At 38.9% G+C, this 19,985-nt stretch overlaps 1 protein-coding gene across 1 annotated transcript in view; it reads right to left on the reverse strand.

Moving 5' to 3' along the window:
- Nucleotides 1-18,620, reverse strand: part of LOC134224966 (uncharacterized) — a 650,394-nt gene extending 631,774 nt beyond the window's left edge. Inside the window, exon 1 of the mRNA XM_062704663.1 lies at nt 17,088-18,620. The gene's annotated coding sequence lies outside the window, so the exon portion shown is untranslated. The remainder of the gene's footprint in view (nt 1-17,087) is intronic.
- Nucleotides 18,621-19,985: the final 1,365 nt, after the last annotated feature.

Below are 19,985 nucleotides of genomic sequence, written 5' to 3' on the forward strand. Positions count from 1 at the left end.
GGAAGCTTTCTTCCAAGAGGTTCGGAAGCTTCCTTTCAAGAGGCTCGGAAGCCTCCTTTCCAGAGACTCAGAAGGCTCCTTTCAAGAGGCCCGGAAACCTCATTTCAAGAGGTTCGAAAGCTTCCTTTCAAGAGGCTCGGAAGCCTCCTTTCCAGAGACTCAGAAGGCTCCTTTCAAGAGGCCCGGAAACCTCATTTCAAGAGGCTCTGAAACCTTCTTTCAAGAGGCCTGGAAGCCTCCTTTCAAGAGGCCCGGACTGCCGTAATCTGAAAAAGTGACGTATACGCCAATTTCCAAAAATGGTGTTAACGAGTACTACTCATCGAGCTCTTTAACAGAAAAATGGAAAATATGCTGTTGTAAAATGGCTGTTACGTCACTTTTCCATATTACGGCAGCGGAGGCCTCTTCTCCAGAAGTTCGGAAGCCTTCTTTCAAGAGGCTGGGAAGCCTGCTTTCCAGAGACTCAGCAGCCTTCTTTCAAGAGGCTTGGAAGGCCCCTTTCAAGAAGCTCGGAAGCATCCTTTCTAGAGGCTCGGAAGCCTCATTTCAAGAGACTTGGAAACATTTTTCCAAGAGGCTCAGAAGCTTCCTATTAAGAGGCTCTGAGACCTCCTTTCAAGATGCTTGGAAGCCTTCTTTCGAGAGGCTCGAAAGCCTTCTTTCACGAGGCTTGAAAGCCTCTTTTCGAGAGACTTGGAAACATCTTTTCAAAAGGCTTAGAAGCTTCCTTTTAAGAGGCTCGGAAGCCTCCTTTCCAGAAGCTCAGAAACCTTCTTTCCAGAAGCTCAAAACATCCTTTTAAGAGGCTTGGAAGCTTCCTAGTAAGAGGCTCGGAAGTTTCTTTACAAGAGGCTCGGAAGCCTCCTTTCAAGAGGCTTGGAAATCTTCTTTCAAGAGGCTTAGAAGCTTCCTTTTAAGAGGCTCGGGGACCTCCTTTCAAAAGGCCTCCTTTCAAGGGGCTCAAAAGCCTCCTTTCTAGAAACTCGGAAGCCTCCTTTCAAGGGGCTCGGAAGACTCTTTTCAAGAGGCTTGAAAACATGTTTTCAAAAGGCTCAGAAGCTTCCTTTTAAGAGGCTCGTAGAGGCTCCTTTCCAGAAGCTCAGAAGCCTCCTTTCAAGAGGCTTGAAAACATCCTTTCAAGAGGCTCAGAAGGTTTCTTTTAAGAGGCTCGGAGACCTCCTTTCAAGAGGTTCGGAAACCTCCTTTCAAGGGGCTCGGAAGCCTCCTTTCCAGAAGCTCGGAAGCCTCCTTTCTAAAGACTTGAAAACATCCTTTCAAAAGGCTCGGAAGCTTCCTTTTAATACTGATGAACTTTGTCCTACTTAAAAATCACTTTAATACAGAGGCCTAGTTTCAAGAGGCTCAGAAGCTTTCTTTTAAGAGGCTTGGGGACCTCCTTTCAAGAGGCTCGGAAACCTCCTTTCAAGAGGCTCAGAAGCCTATTTTCAAGAGGCACGAAAACATCTTTTCCAGAGGCTCGGAAGCTTCCTGTTAAGAGGCTGGGAAATCTCCTTTCATAAGGCTCGGAAGCCTCCTTTCCAGAAGCTCGGAAGCCTCCTTTCAAAAGAATTGAAAACAGCCTTTCAAAAGGCTCGGACACTTCCTTTTAATAGTGATGAACTTTGTCCTACTTAAAAATCACTTTAATAAAGAATAAAAAAAACTTCCTTTTAAGAGGCTCGGACCAGGGATATGGTGCGGCACGAAACTCTTTGAGTGCAGCACGCGTTGTTGGGAGCAAGCCCATTCAGATCCAGAGAGGCGAGTAAGTGCGGATCGTGCTCGGGGCTCTCAAAGGGTCGTGCACTGAGTAGCACTCTAACTGCACTTTTGCGGTTCTTCTTTGGCCTGACTTTGGAGAACTAAACGGTGATTTATTACACGCGTGTTCTGTAGAAAGATGGTAGATCGGCGTATTATTTGTTCGACATTTAGCAATATGATACAGCAAATTTATCTAATATGGGAAATATGTAAAAGTTAAAAGATAATAGTTTTCTTTTCATATGATTTCTTTAAATACATTTCAATCATTTTTATATCAATTCTTTTTTCTATGGATATATGTGATTTTTTATGTGTTTCCAAGAATCTCTTCGTGTGAATAATCATATGTTTAATCAAATAATCAACATTTTTACCTAAATCCAAAAAAAACTGCGTAAAAACTACTTTAACAGAAACCCGTGTGCTTTTTAAAACATCACGTAATATGGGACAACCTTATTTCCAAAAGCCGCGTATTAAAATTCGCTTGTAAATAACCCCAATGAATTTCTTAATTATTTAGCGGGGCTTCATCATATTGATCCGCTATTTCAATATCGATCATTATGACGGTAACTATTATGCCACTGTGCGAAAAAGAAATATTGAGACAATATTTATATATATTTTTCAAATGGAAGAGATTTCTAAGCATTTCAAACATACTGTTTTTATCAATGGTCAATATAATTTGATTTTTTATTTCTACCAACGGCACTTTATGTAAAGTGGAAGATATTTTTCAACAAATACAATAACTGTAGCAAATAATTTGCAATTGTAAATCGCATCTCTGATCGCAATAGTGAATTTTTAATTGCAGTCATCTAAGTTTTCTAAGATGAAACTGCATAAATGAGTTCCAATTATCTGCAAATACATAACATTTAACAGTTGTAAAGCAACAATATTGCTTGGCGGGCATTTATTATCATTTCAATTGATGAATTCGAAATGCACAATGTGCTGTACCCGTGCTACCCGAAAGGGTAGTGCAGGCTTTGACTCGCACGCAGCAGGGAGAGCCCGCGCACCTTCGGCTCTATAGCTCGCAAAATTTGAGAGACGCGCACCCGAAGGTGTGTGCTGCACGAACATTTTTCGCACCGCTCTGAGTATTTAGACAATCCCTGGCTCGGACACCTCCTTTCAAGAGGCTCGGAAGCCTCCTTTCAAGAGGCTCGGAAGCTTCCTTACAAGAGGCTTGGAACCCTCCTTTCCAGTGGCTCGGAAGCCTCCTTTCCAGAAGCTCAGAAGCCTCCTTTTCAAGAGGGTCGGAAGCCTTTTTTCAAGAGGCTTGAAAACATCCTTTCAAGAGGCTCAGAAGCCTCCTTTCTGGAGTCTCGGAGACCTTCTTTCAAGATGCTCGGAAACCTCCTTTCAAAGGGCTCGGAAGCATCCTTTCAAGAGGCTTGAAAACATCTTTTCAAGAGGCTCGAAAGCTTCCTTTTAAGAGGCTCGGAAGACTTTTTTCGAGAGACTTGGAAGCTTCCTTACAAGAGGCTCGGAAGCTTCCTTTTAAGAGGCTAGGAGACCTTCTTTCAAGAGGCTCGGAAACCTCCTTTCAAGAGGCTCGGAAACCTCCTTTCAAGAGGCTCGGAAGCCTCCTTTCGAGAGGCTCGGAAGCGTCCTTTCGAGAGACTCGGAAGCCTCCTTTCGAGATGCTCGGAAGCCTCCTTTCAAGAAGCTCGGAAGCCTCCTTTCCAGAGGCTCGGAGGCCTCCTTTCCAGAAGCTCAGAAGCCTCCTTTCCAGAGGCTCGGAAGCCTCCTTTCCAGAAGCTCGGAAGCCTCCGTTAAAGAGGTTTGGAAGCCTCCTTTTCAAAAAAAAATATTTATATTTTTTTTTTTACTTGAACCTTTTTTATGTTATTTATGAGTTCTCAAATCAGAGAAATAGTGCGATGACGAACAACTTCCGATTTTACGCTTTTAAAAAGTCCCTAAGAGTCTGAAACAGGTTGGTGGAATCGCAAAATCAATAAGTCTCAACCATCAAACTAACAATAGTCAGAGCCACAGATGGTCTAGGAATGACAATATTCGTTATAATTAACTACCTGTGGTTTCTTGGTCGTCCCGTTTTGGCATACGAGTGACTTTCATGACCGATGCTTGCTTAAAATTCAAAACTATTTTCTGAAAATTGTAAGGATTTCATGTGGATTTCATTGTGTTTTTTTTATCTGTAGAAATACTAGATTAGAAGTATTTTCCGTACAAGTTTTAAACAAATCGTTTAAACTTGGATAGGTATGCTGTGAAATTTTCATGAAAATCTTATAGAAATTGAGAAGATTTTTAGTGGATGATTAATTTCCCATAAAAAATGCATAAGGATTTCAAAGAGTCATCACGCCGCATCCAATAAAAATTATGTCAAACGCCATCAACGACAATCTTTAGATCGGCTTATATCTCCAGTTGGTATCCGAATCAACTATGTTGGAAAGTATTGTATTCCTTACGTGAAGGTGAAAGAACTGATCAAATGTAGTGTCTTAGCAAAGGAAGGCACGCAATTTTTTTTTGTTGGCATTTAAACCGTTTCTAAATTATGAAGTGCGCCAGCTTTGAAAACATAATTTCGAGATAACCGCATTTTGCTCAGAGCGCTACGACACGGCATCGCTTTTTTGTCTGTAACTTTGAAGTCTCGTGATCTTTCAGTAAAGTTTACGATAAAGTGGACACTAACATAAAAACAAAGTTCAATCAAGGTTAATTGCCTATTTCCGGGAATTAAACCACCCGACTTGGACATTAATTTACAATGTTGTGAAAACTCATATGTGAATATGTACTTTATGTGGAAGATATTGTTTTGGAAAATGTATTGGAGGTATCCATGTTCCCTTCGATGGGACTCGAACCCATGACCCTACAGCACGCTGCAGACATTGTTCCATTCAAGCTTCCATACCAACGACGATAGAATCGCCGCTGCCAAGCGATAGAATCGTGTTGTGGATGTCGTGTCGCGTGTGTTTGGGGGAATTTTATAACATTTACTTTTAAAAAAACATAAGTGCCGGAAAGCTTAAAGAGGCAAACCGTTTGTTAGATGGCAGCTCGTAGGAAACAAGGCACAACGCGTCCAATATTTTTATTTTGGGAAGGACATGTGGAGGTGCGTGATACATTGAAGGTTATTTTTAATCCAGTTGGGGCTAGTGACTGTGACCAGGTATTTGATGTATATTGTAGCATCGTAGGTTAGTGTCGCGTAAATAAATGTAGGTGCCTCCCTCAGCCCAGTGGTAAGCTGCGTGGCTGAAAAGCAATGCAGTTCGATTTCCAATCCTGTCTATGGAACTCGCGGGTTGAAAATTTTCTCGACTTTCCCGGAAACATAGTTTCATCGTGTTAGCCTCATGATATAAAATGCCAATATCCCACTGGGCGATACAATACCAACCAACAAGAATTAAATATGAGGAAGGCGTGCATTACGGAAGCATCAAACTGTGCAAAATCTCAGTTTTTCATTCCTTTTTGTGTATTGTCTGATTATTTTGACAACCAACCTACATAATTTAACGCCTAACAGTGTTTCGTTCATCTGAACAACGATAAATACATGAAACAAACCAATAATAAGTCTTGCCTCAAGCACGGGGAGGACGTTTTGGATCTTTTTGTATGCTTGCAATTCTCGGCATATTATTAGAACGCTTCCAGCAATAATGGATACCACATAAATGAAGAACCACTGCCATTCATATGTGCGAGTGAGTGTGACCGAGAAAGTACACTGCTTGGCAAGCCATAACATCGCTGAGCTCATTCCGAGACATGTCAGTCAGTCGAGGGTGGACCGTAATCCTATTACTACGACTGATCGATTTGTCAATAAATTGTTGCTGGCCCACGGGACCGACACGATGACACACGAAGAATAGCCATTAGACTGATACAGCTTTTTACGGATAACAAAAAATTTACAGTATCTAATATGCAAACATTTTCCGAAAACAAAGCTTAGAGTTGCCACTTTTGACATTCGGATTAAGAGAAAACTTATAATAATTTAACTTCAAAAAACTTATTTGGAATAATACTATCGTTCCCGAGACAGTCTAATGGCCCCTGGCTGGTGGGCAACGAGAAAGAGCTAGTGAAGTGAACGGACACGCTCGTTGGTTTTTCTATGTTTGTAGCTGGAGGCTGAACCGAAAAAGTGGTTCTTGCTCTACTACCAGCGATGTGCGTAACTGCGGGGAACGATCCTAAGCCGATTTTCTCGCAATTTCCAAATTTATAATGGTTATTGATTAGCTAGGATTGATATGCCGGAATTTACAGCGAATCGCGCACCGAAAAGTAGAAGCTACAATGAAAATGCTTGCCAACATCAGGTCATTTCTGAGCTGATTTGTGGAAGGATAAATGTTGATTGACGTTTTGCCATTGGATGAGAATGTGAGGACTAAACATATTCCGAAACAGACATTCAATTAAGTGGGTCTTCACCTGCAGAATATAAATCTCAGAAGGACCTTGTTTCTAACTTATATGGAATTACCATTTTGCTATGGAATGTGTATTTCTATGATAGGCACGTAAAGTAGAAACCGGAAATCGATGTTATTAACGCCATTTCGGAATTCAAGATGGATGACTTCCGGCGTGAGACATGACCGATACCGTTTATTATAAGCGTATATTTGGAATAAGCTCGACGAAAAGAAATCGGAGAAGAATGTTTGACACCGTTTCGATGTTCAGTGTTAGTGTTGTGTGGAATAATTGGAACAGCTAACCATGTACATATATCATAGAATAGATTCGACGGATCATAAGCCGAATTGTGATACCTATCATATTTAAATTAGAAGTCTCTGTGAGGATGATGTTTTTATCTAACATACCTATCAAAGTTTTCTTGATATCAGTTCAGAAAAAATCAACGATGGTCAACAGTCTTACAAAAATACCAAAAGATGGTTCTAAGAGAGTTATTCTAACTGAATTCGAAAGACAATTTATTTTGTTTTGTTTATTATTAGGGTGGAACTCTGCTGAAAAACTCTGTTGAATATTCGCAAGAAAATATTAGGGATTTCAGTGGAAATCTTTTCGGAATATTAACCAAAAAAATCTATGTCTGAAACTTGATTATGCATATGTATAACATGTGAAGACCGGGCATATTTGGACTGATCACGTTGCTCAAGACATCATGGCGCCATGGTGGTCGTGGTTGATTCGGTAGACTAATACTTGATTCTAACTGCAGGATAATTTGAAGATCTTACAACATCTCACATCTCAAATATTTTAGACGCAAGTGAAAGACATATACTTGGACTTATTTTGTCTGATATCATTGTTCGAAACATCATAGAAGTCTTGGTTGATTCGGAAGACCAAGGATTTTAAGAGCATGTATCTGAGAATCGTACAGTACATGGTGGCAGGTAGAGATAGAGGAAGACCTAGCGGTATTTGTGCTGAGGTAGTGCTTGATGGGGATGTGATTAAAGTTATTGAAGAATTTGTTTACCTTGAAACACTTGTGACTTGAGACAATGACGTTTCCCGTGAAGTGAAAAGACGTATTGCTGCTGCGAATAGGGCATTTTTCGGATTACGTAACCTCAGCTTAGGTCCCGCAACATGCAGACGGAAACGAAATTTGCTCTATACAAAACTCTGATTCTACCAGTGTCTACTTAAAAATCACTCTAATAAAGTTTTAAAACAAAAATCTACCAGTGTCTCTTTATGGACATGAAGCATGGACGTTAAAAGAGGCGGACCGGAGAGCTTTCAGGGGTTTTGATCGAAAAGTGCTGCGTACAATACTCGGAGAAAAACTATTAAATGGATCATAATCATAAATATGTCATAAATCGAAAATTATGAGCTGTATCAAGCATACAAAGAAGAAAATATTGTGAATCGTATAAAATACGTCAGACTTCAGTGGGTTCGTCACTTAGTGCGAATGTTGGATAAAAGAATAGCGAAAACAATATTTAACAAAGAACCAGATACGGTTAAAATAACAAAATGTAAGGTATACTGGGGGAAGTGGAAACAGGGGGTAAGTGTGAAAATCAATTCGAGAAACTGGAATTGTACATACTTTACAGTTTTTACCACACCATAACATTGTGCAAGAATACACTTTGATGTCCACACTAATACTATATTAAAATTTGTATAATACACACACTAAGACGGTTAACGCTTGAACTGTCATTTTAGGTTTCGCGAGAAGTTGATTTTTCCATTCATAAAATCAAATTTTGTTTGCACCAATTGTCCCTTTTTCAAGTAAATTTACATCGCAGGTGACTATTACAATACAATTAAACTAATCCCATTCAATTTGTAGTCTTTTGTACCATGAAAGCAAATAATTCAAAGATTTTACACTTACCCCTGGTATCAAACACTGCGGGGGAAGTGGAAAATGTTCTGATCACGCAAATATTTCCTTCCCTCCAGGGTTTATTTCGATAGCTGTGAATCTTAATATGTTCCTTCTTTGTTACCATTGTGATTTCAGTGGTAATTGGACTAATATACATAAGAAAACGCCTGATTAATCCACCTATCGGTATTAATACCTTTCACATGTTTTAAATATGAAAAAAATGTATGAGAAAGAAAAAAATAGCACCGGTAGGTGAATATATTCCATAATTCACATTCATTTATATTTATAGCAAGTTTTGCCCTTCAAGGGGCCCTCCTTAGCCGTGCGGTAAGACGCGCGGCTACAAAGCAAGACCATGATGAGGGTGGCTGGGTTCGATCCTCGGTGCCGGTCTAGACAATTTTTCGGATTGGAAATTGTCTCGACTTCCCTGGGCATAAAAGTATCATCGTGTTAGCCTCATGATATACGAATGCAAAAATGGTAACCTGGCTTAGAAACCTCGCAGTTAATAACTGTGGAAGTGCTTAATGAACACTAAGCTGCGAGGCGGCTCTGTCCCAGTGTGGGGATGTGATGCCAATAATAAGAAGAAGAAGCAAGTTTTGCAATTGAATGCAATTTTTTGTGCGAACAAATTGGCTAAGAACAAGTGCTTAAAAACAGGAGATAATTTTGTACGTGGTTTGCGCACACACATACATACACACACACACACAGACATCACCTCAATTTGTTAAACTAAGTTGATTAGTTTATATACCTGTTTGGGGCGAATATATAGATTTTACGTACACTTAATGTTCGAGAAGGCAAAATCAGCCCTCCACTAGCTGTTACGAGAATTCCTTGGGGACCTATTCCGTTAAGCCTATGAAATTATTCAACAAAAGATACTCAGAGCAATTACCGTTTTGGTTTTAGTTATATGTAACTACTCATCACAATTGAAGGTCAAGGTAACATGGATTTTCCACTTACCCCATCCCACTGGGTTAAGTGGGAAAACAACTCCTAATTTTCAAATCTTTTTCTGTTTTCGTTTGGCCGAAACCGTTTGGCTGAAAGGGTCGTTTGGCCGAAATGGTCATTTGGCCGGAAGAGTCATTTGGCCGAAAGGGTCATGAGGCTTAAAGAGTCATTAGGCCGAAAAGGTTATTAGGTCGAAAGAGTCATTATACCGAAAGGGTCATTTGCTCGAAAGGGCCAATAGGCCGAATGGATCATTTCTCCGAAAGGGTCATTTGGCCGAAAGGGTCATTTAGCCGAAAGGGACGTTTGGCCAAAAGGATCATTTGAAAAGTGAGAAATTAGGAATGATAAGAGACGTCTCACTACTCATTCTTAATTTTTCTCTTCTCACTGCAAAAAGTGAGAAGTGCGAAATTAGCAGTGAGACTTCTTTTACAGTGAGAAGTAATAAATGAGGAGTGAAAATGAGACGCCTCACTTCTCGCTGTAAAAAGTGAGTAGTGCGAAGTGAGCAGTGAGACGTCTCACTTCTCACTCTTCATTTATCACTTCTTGCTGTAAAAAGTGAGAAGCGCAAAGCTAATAATGAGACGTCTCTTCGCGCTATTCTTTTTTTTTACAGTGAGAAGTGAGAAATGAGGAGTGAGAAAAGAGACGTCTTACTTCTCACTCCTCATTTATCACTTCTTGTTGTAAGAAAATTAGGAGCGCAAAGTGAGTAGTGAGACGTCTCATTACTCACTTTGCGCTTCTCACTTTTTTTCAGGACAGGCCTTGGTATAGTGATCACCACTATCCAAGCCGTTCATGGGTTGACGTTAGGCAGAATAACAGCGATTTCAACAATGTTTGTTCTCTCATATGGCCCTCTGCTAATCTTCCGTTTCTATTCATTTCAATCGAATTGTCAATCGAATCTAATCTTCATTACTTTCATTTACTCCATTTCACCTAAAGTATCACCTAAAAAAGCTAATAAATTAATTTCGAATATTGTATAGAGTTTACCACCCTCATCATAGGTATAATAATAACTACGCAATCAAATGAATGATAAGCTCTGAAATAGTAGCCATTGATGATGATAATATCCACATCAGGTATTCGAGAGATATTTAATATCAAATCAATACCTCGTCTAAGTTAAGTTATTCGCAGAGTTGCACAACATCAAAAGGGTAGGCTGATATGTGACTTCTTTCATCTATCGAAACTAACTATCAACTCTGCACTGCTCTATCAGTGATTGATAGTGAACCAGTTTCTATACTGCCCATGATCGCATATTTGTAACACTCGCATTTTTGTGCATTTTGTAAAAAGCCTGTGAATCGTTCAGATAGCTCAATTTACTGCAACCAATCCCACAACAATAAAATAGGCTTTACTATCTTGCTTATCAGTGGTAAGCTGGAAATGATTGAGTTTGTGGGGAGGATCGACAAACGATTTACAAAATCAACTAAAATGCAAATGTTACAAATATGCGATCATGGGCAGTATAATTGTTGAAAAAAAAAACTACGTGGGAAAGAAGATTTTGGGCTTTGTGGTCATTAGAGTGATTCAAATTTTGACTTTTTTGCCCCCAGATGCTTAAACGATTGCATTTGCCATTTTAATAATCCTCCTAAATTTTTACCAAATTTTGATGTTATTTGATTGTGCACACGTCATTCAATGTTTGAATGGAAATTACTGTGAAAATCGACCCTTATGTGAAATATCGCTCCGTGAGGTGGCCCATGAACTATTCATATAAAATCAACACATTGGCTACATAGAATACTTTTTAAGCTGCAAGGCAGTTGTTGTTGCGAAGCGATTTGTCGTTTGGAAGCAAAGTTATGAAGAAAACAAAAATGCTCATTATTGATATTGATATTATTCTTTTACGTGTTAAATTAAATTTCCCACGATTCAGTATTCCCTTATTAACTTGTCTTGCAAGCATCATATCGTTTCGCAACAGAGACGACCTGTTTCTTGCTAAAATATAATTATATCCAAATTAGCTCAAAATTTTGGAGGACTGTTAAAATGTCAAATGCAATCGTTTAAGCATCAGGGAGCAAAAAAGTCAAAATTTGAATCACTCTACTGGTCATGCGGGTAGCATCGTCATTTGTCTAGACGCATTAACTGAAACTATAGATTAAAATTAAAAAATGTATAAATAATAAATAATATTTGTTTTTGAGGAATATCGTTTATAATACTATTAAATTGAATTAAACTGAATTGAATATTAAACTGATGACGGAAGGTATAAGGCTAAATAGTTCTAAGTTTCCGAATTTTATTTTTGTGTTCTTTATGCAGTCAGATTTAGCAATAATTTAACCCTTATTACGTAAGAGGTAAATGGCAAGTGCAATGGATTAAGCAGATACAGCTTTGAGCTTGAGCTTGAGATTGTTTGACTGCTCGTAGTTGCTACTCCATTATGACCAGATCAGCTGTTCTTGCACAGGGAACCAACAGATTTTTTGCTTGGGACTAGCACACATCTTCAATGTACAAGTACTGGTGATCACATTTGTTAGGTCATACTGGCGCCTGCCACGTCAGAATGCAAGTCAATATAGGGAAGTGGGAGGAAATGATGATGCAATCACTGGCCCACTGCAAGCCGAATATACCTCTGCACTTGCCACGAGTTCATGCGGAATTTGTTGGAATTTTTGGGTTAGGTTCCGAGAGTCAGAGGTTCGTCTTGGTTAACGAGCTGCCAATGTGATAGATAGGAGAAGGCAACTGATGGAATTTTCTGATTGGATGTAGGAAACGAGCTCTATAGTTCATTTCCAATTCTAGCAGATTACTGTTAGAATCAAGGTTAGAATACTCAAGTTGAAGGTATAGGAATAGTAATGGAAACGGTATGGAAGTCCATTTCCAGTTCTAGCGATTGCTAGAACATGTGAAATATAGAGAAAGATACAAAGTAGGAGAATGGAACGGACCTGGGATTGAACCCACGGCCTCCTGCGTATGAAGCAGAAGCAGTAGCCATATGACTACCAAGCCCGCTACATTGGATTAAGCAGATACAGTAGAAGTATTCAGTTACAATCTAGCAAACCAATGATTTTGAATTTTACTCGTCTCCCACAATTTGGCAGTAAGCAACAGCAACTGAAGGTGAGATTCCGGAATAGAATAAAACCGCAATCGGCAATTTTCGATATTTGAATGAAACATTCCAAGATTTTGCGATGCAATCCATACCACTCGCACTGTCCACATCACATGCTAAGGCTACGAAATTTATGAAGCTTTTCACCAATTCCTTTAACTTTTAGTAAAAATTAAACTATTCAATGGTTGAATTCGCTGAAATTGTTCGCAGTCTGCGAATTATTTAAACTCATAAGAGCGACATAATAACACACGATGCATTTCGACCAGGAGAATAACAGATATATACGTTTTACATCCATCAGTTCGAGTAGAACTTTACCATTTCCTCACAGGAAAGGAAGACGTGCTTTCTGATGTCTGTCAGTGACAGCCGCTTGTTTCAAATATCAGTTCGAACTGATGGGATATGTCTTTGATCCCTGATCCCTGCTATGATAATATCGCTAATATCGCTACTTGAGGTACATACAGTGAACTTTGCCTTACTTAGGGTGACCACATGGATTTTTTTTTTTCCACAGGAGAACAATTCACCCGAATCGTTGCGAAAAAGGAAGACATTTGGTCGAAATGGAGGACATAAAAAAAACTTACTAAAAAAACTAAAACTATTTTTGAATTTTAATATGATTAAGAATATTATTTTTGTTAGAATTTTTCACACTAAAGTTTATTTGTAGTTTAGTAGTTTTTGTAACTTGAGGCAAATATGGTATTTTCTTCTACTTCAGAAACATTTCCTGCTATCATCACAGTCTACATAAAGTACTTTTTGGAGGGTTTTGGAATTGTTAGTGTGGAAGGTTATTAACAGTAGGAAACACAGAAAGAACGAAGAAAGAAATACAAAGTAGGAAAGGAACGAGCCTGGGATTAAACCCACGACCTCCTGCTTATAAGGCAGAAGCGGTAGCCACTAGACCACCGAGCTCGTCTCTTTAGAAAACGTTATTCATGCAACCGTTTTCTCAAAATATCTAAAAAAGGAGGACATTTTAGCACAAAAGAAGGACATCTGATTTTCAATGAAAAAGTAGGACATGTCCTCCTTTAGGATACCATATGGTCACCCTAACCTTACTCGATGTACTGTAACTTGATGTGGAACCTGCACAGTAAAATATTATGAAAATTAGCCACCACGGAATTCATAATTGAATGTAAAATTCGGAAACAGAATGTGTACCAGACGGGGGGTCCCGTAGCGTAGTTGGCTACACGTTCGCCTTACAAGCGAATGGTCATGGGTTCGATTCCCAGCCCCTCCACCAAACCCTCGTCAGTCGATCCGCAGCCCATACGTTTGGGGTACGCGCCTTACCGTCACGGCTGCCTGATGACGACTGACAACTTGTTCTTCTCGGAGACATTCCTCCAACGTTACCCGGATTAATGGCAACCGAACAATGCAACGATCATTGAATAACGACATAGACAGCTGGCCGTTGACAGATGACCGCAGCTGGCACCTATTTTATTCATATAAGAATCATTCTAACCGAATATCTTCGCATATGAAAATAAAACAGCATGATTCCGTCTCGAAGGAGTTTCCGCCAAAACGCTTAAACTGTTACATCTTGTTCAATTTAATTTATAGGTTTTTTCGTACTGTGCACAGTAAAAAAATGTTACAGCATATATGATGTAACAAAAAGGCTCCGTTCGATTCGACTCAATTTTCCATCACTTTTTAAAATTACAGGTTGTCTTTACTATGGAGCTTGCATTCAATATTACGCAAAAAAATGGATGTAAATTTAGAGGCTATTGAACACAAAAATGTGGGTTCAAATATTTCCGTAGCGTGTAATTGTCAGGATTTTTAACTGTGTGTGACTACTATGATCAGATTCTTGATGATAATTTTGACATGTAATAAAAACGAGTGGCCAATCCCAACAAACATTGAATGCTGTCAAAGGTCTTATTTAGCCAAAAAAAAAACAAGCTACTTCAGCTAAAAAATAGCTTATTTAGCATAGTTTGTTTGTTAGGATTGGGATGTAATAGGAACGCAAAAGACGGAATTCTAATTGGATTTAAGTAACAAGTTTTTCCTGCATTTACAATTCTAACAGTTACTGCTACTTAGACTAGTCAAGTTGATGGTACAGGATTGAAATGGAAACGGTACGGTAATCCATTTCCTGTTCTAGCGATTGCTGGAACATGAGAAATATAAAAATATAAAAAAGATACAAAACAGGAGAATGAAATGGGCCCGCCCAATTCGTCCCAATTAGCCAAAAACAAAAATTCCGCCCAATTCGTAAAAAAACAAAATTTTTATAGTAATCAGGAAACGTACACTTTACATTGGATTTCAATTTCCAAATAACTGATCATTTACAGAAACTTTTAAAATCTCACGAATCCCGAGATATCTAACAAAACTGGTTCTCCCATATATCACCACCAAGCGGATGTAATCCAAGCTGAACAGTTTTTCAGTATGTTGGTTTTCATCCTCGAACAGCAGTTTAGAAAACGGCCACCCTTTATTATCACAGATCCGGGATGTATAACCAAATTGGTGGTCTAACATGCACTAGCACCACTCTACGGAGGAATTTTAAACTAAACAATTTCTCAACATATTGGTTTACAATCACTAAAAAAACTTTGTAGAAGACGGTAATTTTGTGAATCAGAGACAGTATCGCCAGCTTGCGGATAAATTCTGAAATTTAAAAAATCTCAACATATTGGTTTCCAATCCTCGAACAACTTTATAGAAGACGGCAACTTTCAAAATCCCACAGATCCCGAGACATCGAAGAACTGATCTCTCATATACAGTAGCGCCTTCTTGCGGATGAATTCTAACCAGTCTCTCAACATATTGATCTCCAATCCTCGAACAACTTTGTAGAAGACCGCAGCTTTCTAATTCCCGTAGATCCTGAGATATCAAACCAAACTAATGACTCATATACACTAGCGACGCCTTTTCGGGAGCTCCTCGAGGAAATCTACCATAAAATACACAAAGAATCTCTGAAACAGAAATAACTCCAAGAATTCCTCCGGAAATTGCTCCAGGAAATGCTCCGAATGAAGTGCTCAGGAGTTCCTCCGGAATTTACTTCAGAAGTTCCTCTGGAAGTTCATCCAGGAAGAGGGATGTAAACTACTAACGCCGTCAACGTTTATTATTTAAAAAAACACAATCATTTCTCAAACTTTCCATGGGAATTCTTCAAAAAATTCAATTGCGGACACCTCCAGAAAATCTTTCGCATATTCCTCTAAAATTCTTCTTGAAACTCCTCTGGAAATTAGCCAGCAATTCCTTTATGTATTCCACCAAGTCACCTCCCAGATTTCCCCATTCCAGAATTCTTTGGGGGTCTTCCAAGTAGAAGAAATTTCCCGTTAACTTATTGGGCTATATTTCTGGACATTTCTTCATGAATTTTTCCGGTTATTTCTCCGAGAACTCCTTCGAACCCTCTTCCATGAATCTCTTTTCCCGGGAATTCTTTTGAAAATTATTTAAGATGTGGTTTTATAATGTTTCAAGAGATTTCTCTGGGTACTTCCACAAAATTTGTTCAAGAAATCTCTCAGAAAACCCTACAGGAATTCAAGAACTCCCCCGTAAATTTTCATAAAAATTTTCGTTTTTTTTTACTCAAGTTCCTAAATTAAAAAATTCAGGAATGCCTCCTGGAATTCCACCGCGAACTCTTCAAAAATTCCTTCATAAATTTCCCAGGAAATTGGTCATGAATTTCTCTAAGAATTCCTTAAGGTATTCTACAGAAAGTTCTTAAGGAATTATGAAAGATTTATTGAAGAAATTCAAGGATTTCTGGTTTTGATCCTGAAGAATACCTGGGTTGAGTTATTGACAGAATTTCGGATGAAAATTAGGATAGAATTGACGATGGAATTCCAGGAGGTACACACACCGACGTTTTTCAACCTACTCGCTACTGGAGACCCTTAATTTCACTACAAAAAATAAAACTGATCCTAACAGTAAAGCGTTCTTTTTTTCCTTTTTTGAAAAATAATTTACAGACTCGTTCAGACCTGAAACAATAGTAGTAGAAAATATTCGCGGACGCGTAATAAAATCATTGGTGGCTGCGGCGTAGCGTGGCATCGCACAGGTCTCATAATAACGACAATGATCCAAAATATGTTATCAGCAACAAAAAAGAAGAAAACTTTGTTTGCGAACTTTGCATCTCGCTATTCTGCATTATTTCGTTTCTATGATACAGTAGTTTCTGCTTTCGTGGAAATAATCTAACCTTTACTACAAAAATAGCATCGTATTTCGGGAAAAATCGGAGCATGCAAAACAAACGATTATTATCATAAGTCATGTGTGTTTCATGAGGAAACTTTCAAATAGGATTCTTAATGAGCAATGATATAGAATTGTAAAAAATAAAATATTGCACTTAGTTGTATCACTAGAGATTATTTTTTAACGTTGCATCAAGAGTAAGATATTTCAACTATAAACGCCAATACTGTATCGCATTATCCACATGATATAACTGTTCTGCATCGTCAAAACATTTGTTATACTCTCTGTGTAAAAAAAAAAAAGATTGGCTTTTTTCGACTTTATTACTATCAAGGGGTGTCTGTGACCAATCATGCACAAGTATGGCTTCTAAAACATTCTTACACTTACGTTCTTTTCCCTAGATATTCAATTTCAATCCTTGTAATCCTTGCTTAACTTTTATCACACTGAGAAATCCTTTTAATCGTTTGCAATAGAAAAACATAATGCCCTATGATGAACAAATAAATAAATATACAACTGGCTCCTCATCAAAGCCGGTCCTACCTTTCAGTTTATTTCGTTGAACAACCTTCTCCATGTATGGGAACCATCCATGCGTCCCCTGGCAAAACAAGCACGGAAATAGGACCAGGGCCCCTTCCCGGCCAAGCCGAACCGAGAAGGCCTAACGGGCGGTAATTGCTATCTATGTATCGTTTCCACCAAGATTCTCTTCGTTCGTTACACTGTTTCACTTATACAGCCCCACTAGCTGGCATGGGCAATTTTTAATCCAATTAATCGTTATGTGAACCTCGGGACACTTTTATCCGCTTACCACCAACGGAGAATGCACTGCTGACTAGCGAGCCGACGAAATGTGGACCCCCGTTTGTTTTTTAAGGAACATGTCCACTTTAGAAAGATTTTTATTAGGTGACAACACTGACTGGGTTGGAATCTCTTGTTATTTCTGTATGTTTCACTTAGGATAGTCGTTTGACATATAAGTAGTAGGGCGATTTGGAATAATTCTGCAATTATCCTAATCAGGACAATTACACTAAGAACTGGTTCTCCAAAACTAGTTGATCACTATTTATTTATAATAAGATGCTTATTCTTACACTAATTATCTGGTTGTCTGATTTCTTCCATTTTGAATCCAGAGCCAATCGTGAAGAATCCACTTAATGTATTATTAATTTGATTTGCATCGCACACTACCTAATTATAATTTTGAACGGCTTTGGCTACGACGTAAATTCACACTGCCAAATCAATCTCATTGCTTAAATCCCACGCAGGTCGTCTTTGTTACGGTAAGTTTTTTCACATTAATCCACTGTTTGGCGCTCACTTTTCACATGCAGCGATGAAATGCAGCAAAGTAATTTCATTTCCTTTTTAACGAGTACCATGCGTCTCCATCACTTGCCCCAGAGTCGTAGCTTCAATGCATTGGATCACGTTTCAACCATTCAAACTATCCATAAACAGTAAGAAAATAAACCCACCATAGGCCCTCATTTCGTGGTCTACGGCCAGCTCCAGTAATTGAACGATTTGATTACACTCCACGATAATCACAAAACAATCACTTTCGCCAATTTACTATGAATTGATAGACTGACTTCCAGCTACGTGTAGTTCACTAAACTAACTCTCACAATTCTTCAAAAAGCTTCTACATCTTCTTCAATCTTCCCCTTTACTGGCATCAAGCCATGCTTGGGTTTTTCCTTTAACTCTATCGCTATTGAAATGGTGACAGAATCCACAGAAGTAGGCTTATCATCTGCCGGAGTCCTTCCTCCGCGAAACTTTTAGAGAAAACTTCCTTACGTGATGAGTTCCCTGCGCTGGCCCACTCTCTTGTCACACTGACACTGCACTGAATGAATTTCTTAATCCTTCTCAAACCATTCCAACACTTGACTGCAAGGCCCAGAGACAGAAGGACACTCTACGACTCCCCCAACTCTTTCCACACCAACAGCCACATCGAAACGGCTACGCGGGCGCTGCCACCCGCAAGACTGACTTGGGCAAAAGATCTCCACTTTGGGAGGAAACTCCAACTGTCCAGGAACAATAACGGATCGAACGAGCGAACGCGGTTCTGCTGCACGACCGTAACGACTTTGGCACTGAACTGAAGCTAGCGATCCGGTCCGGCCGAGTTGGGACCACGACCAGATGCAACGAGTTGGGTACGTTGGGGGAGCGCAGACTCACCACGACCCAGCCGGGTTGCGAACCACCGTCGTTCGGATTGGTCCGATTTGAATTTCATTCGAAGTCGGCCACTGGAGCACGTGGTGCGCAGTAACGCTCTGAGTTGGTATCTTGGAGGCAGGAACGGGTAACTGATGAATGAAATCAATGTCAATGGGCGGAAGCGGCGTGGGGCGATTTTGGCGCGAAAATTTAACTGCAAGTGGAGTGGTTAACGGCAGAGCGGAGTTCGAAATTCGAAGCAATGCTTGCTGCTAGGATGCATATCCGCCAAGCGCAAAGCTGGAACCAAAGCAATGTTCATATAGTTGATTCAAAAGTATAAGATTGCCAATGTCGTTCCTGTTCGCGTCACTAACATCTAGCCCAAGTAACACATGCAACTTCATAGCATTAGAAAAATATTAAAATGGGTTGGAAATGAGTTGTATCTGAATTAGTTACGAACAATAAGTTATAAATTTGTGATAGTGCTGTAACCCATGTTTTTCTTTCTCATGTTTTGACTGTTGTTTCAATAATACTCAATAAAAACATTTAGTTAGAGAATAATAATTTTGCAACAGAATAACAACTTCATAAAATAGTGCTCTGTTACTATTAAGTAATTTTGAAACAGCCCACCAACTTACGAATTAAAAAGAAAGACAAGGCCAATCGTTATTAATTAATTCAAGCACATTTGAATCATTTGTTTGAGAAACTGCATAAGTCCATTTTACACTATTTCAAGAAAACAACAAAAAACTGTTTTTGAACAAATTTGCACCGAATCTTTCGATTTCTTCGATACAGATCAATAGTTTTAGGCAAAACTCAACACCCCGGGGAACTTTCAGTGCAAAAAATGTAAGCAGTTCTCCACAATTGCTCTTCAAAGTACGTGGACATATGTAGTTTCTCAAACAAACGAAAAAAATTTCATACATTCCTGAACAATTTTTTTTTTTGTATTTTTTGCCAGAATACGTATTTTTGGACGAGGATTCAGAATATATATAAAATCTAATTTTGGCCAAAAATGTTACATATGCTGTTTCTCAAACAAACGGTTCATTTATATTGATTCGATAAATGAATAAAACTAGTTAAACTTGATAATAAAATTCTCCACTCTATCATTAACACTGTGCTCGATACCATGCCAAATATAAATAATGCTCAGCCTTTTCTGCATGCACACTAGATACAAAATAGTGGAAAAAGAACAATTCCAGTGTTTAA

Source organism: Armigeres subalbatus, chromosome 3, assembly GCF_024139115.2.
Source record: "Armigeres subalbatus isolate Guangzhou_Male chromosome 3, GZ_Asu_2, whole genome shotgun sequence".
Lineage (NCBI taxonomy): Eukaryota > Metazoa > Arthropoda > Insecta > Diptera > Culicidae > Armigeres > Armigeres subalbatus.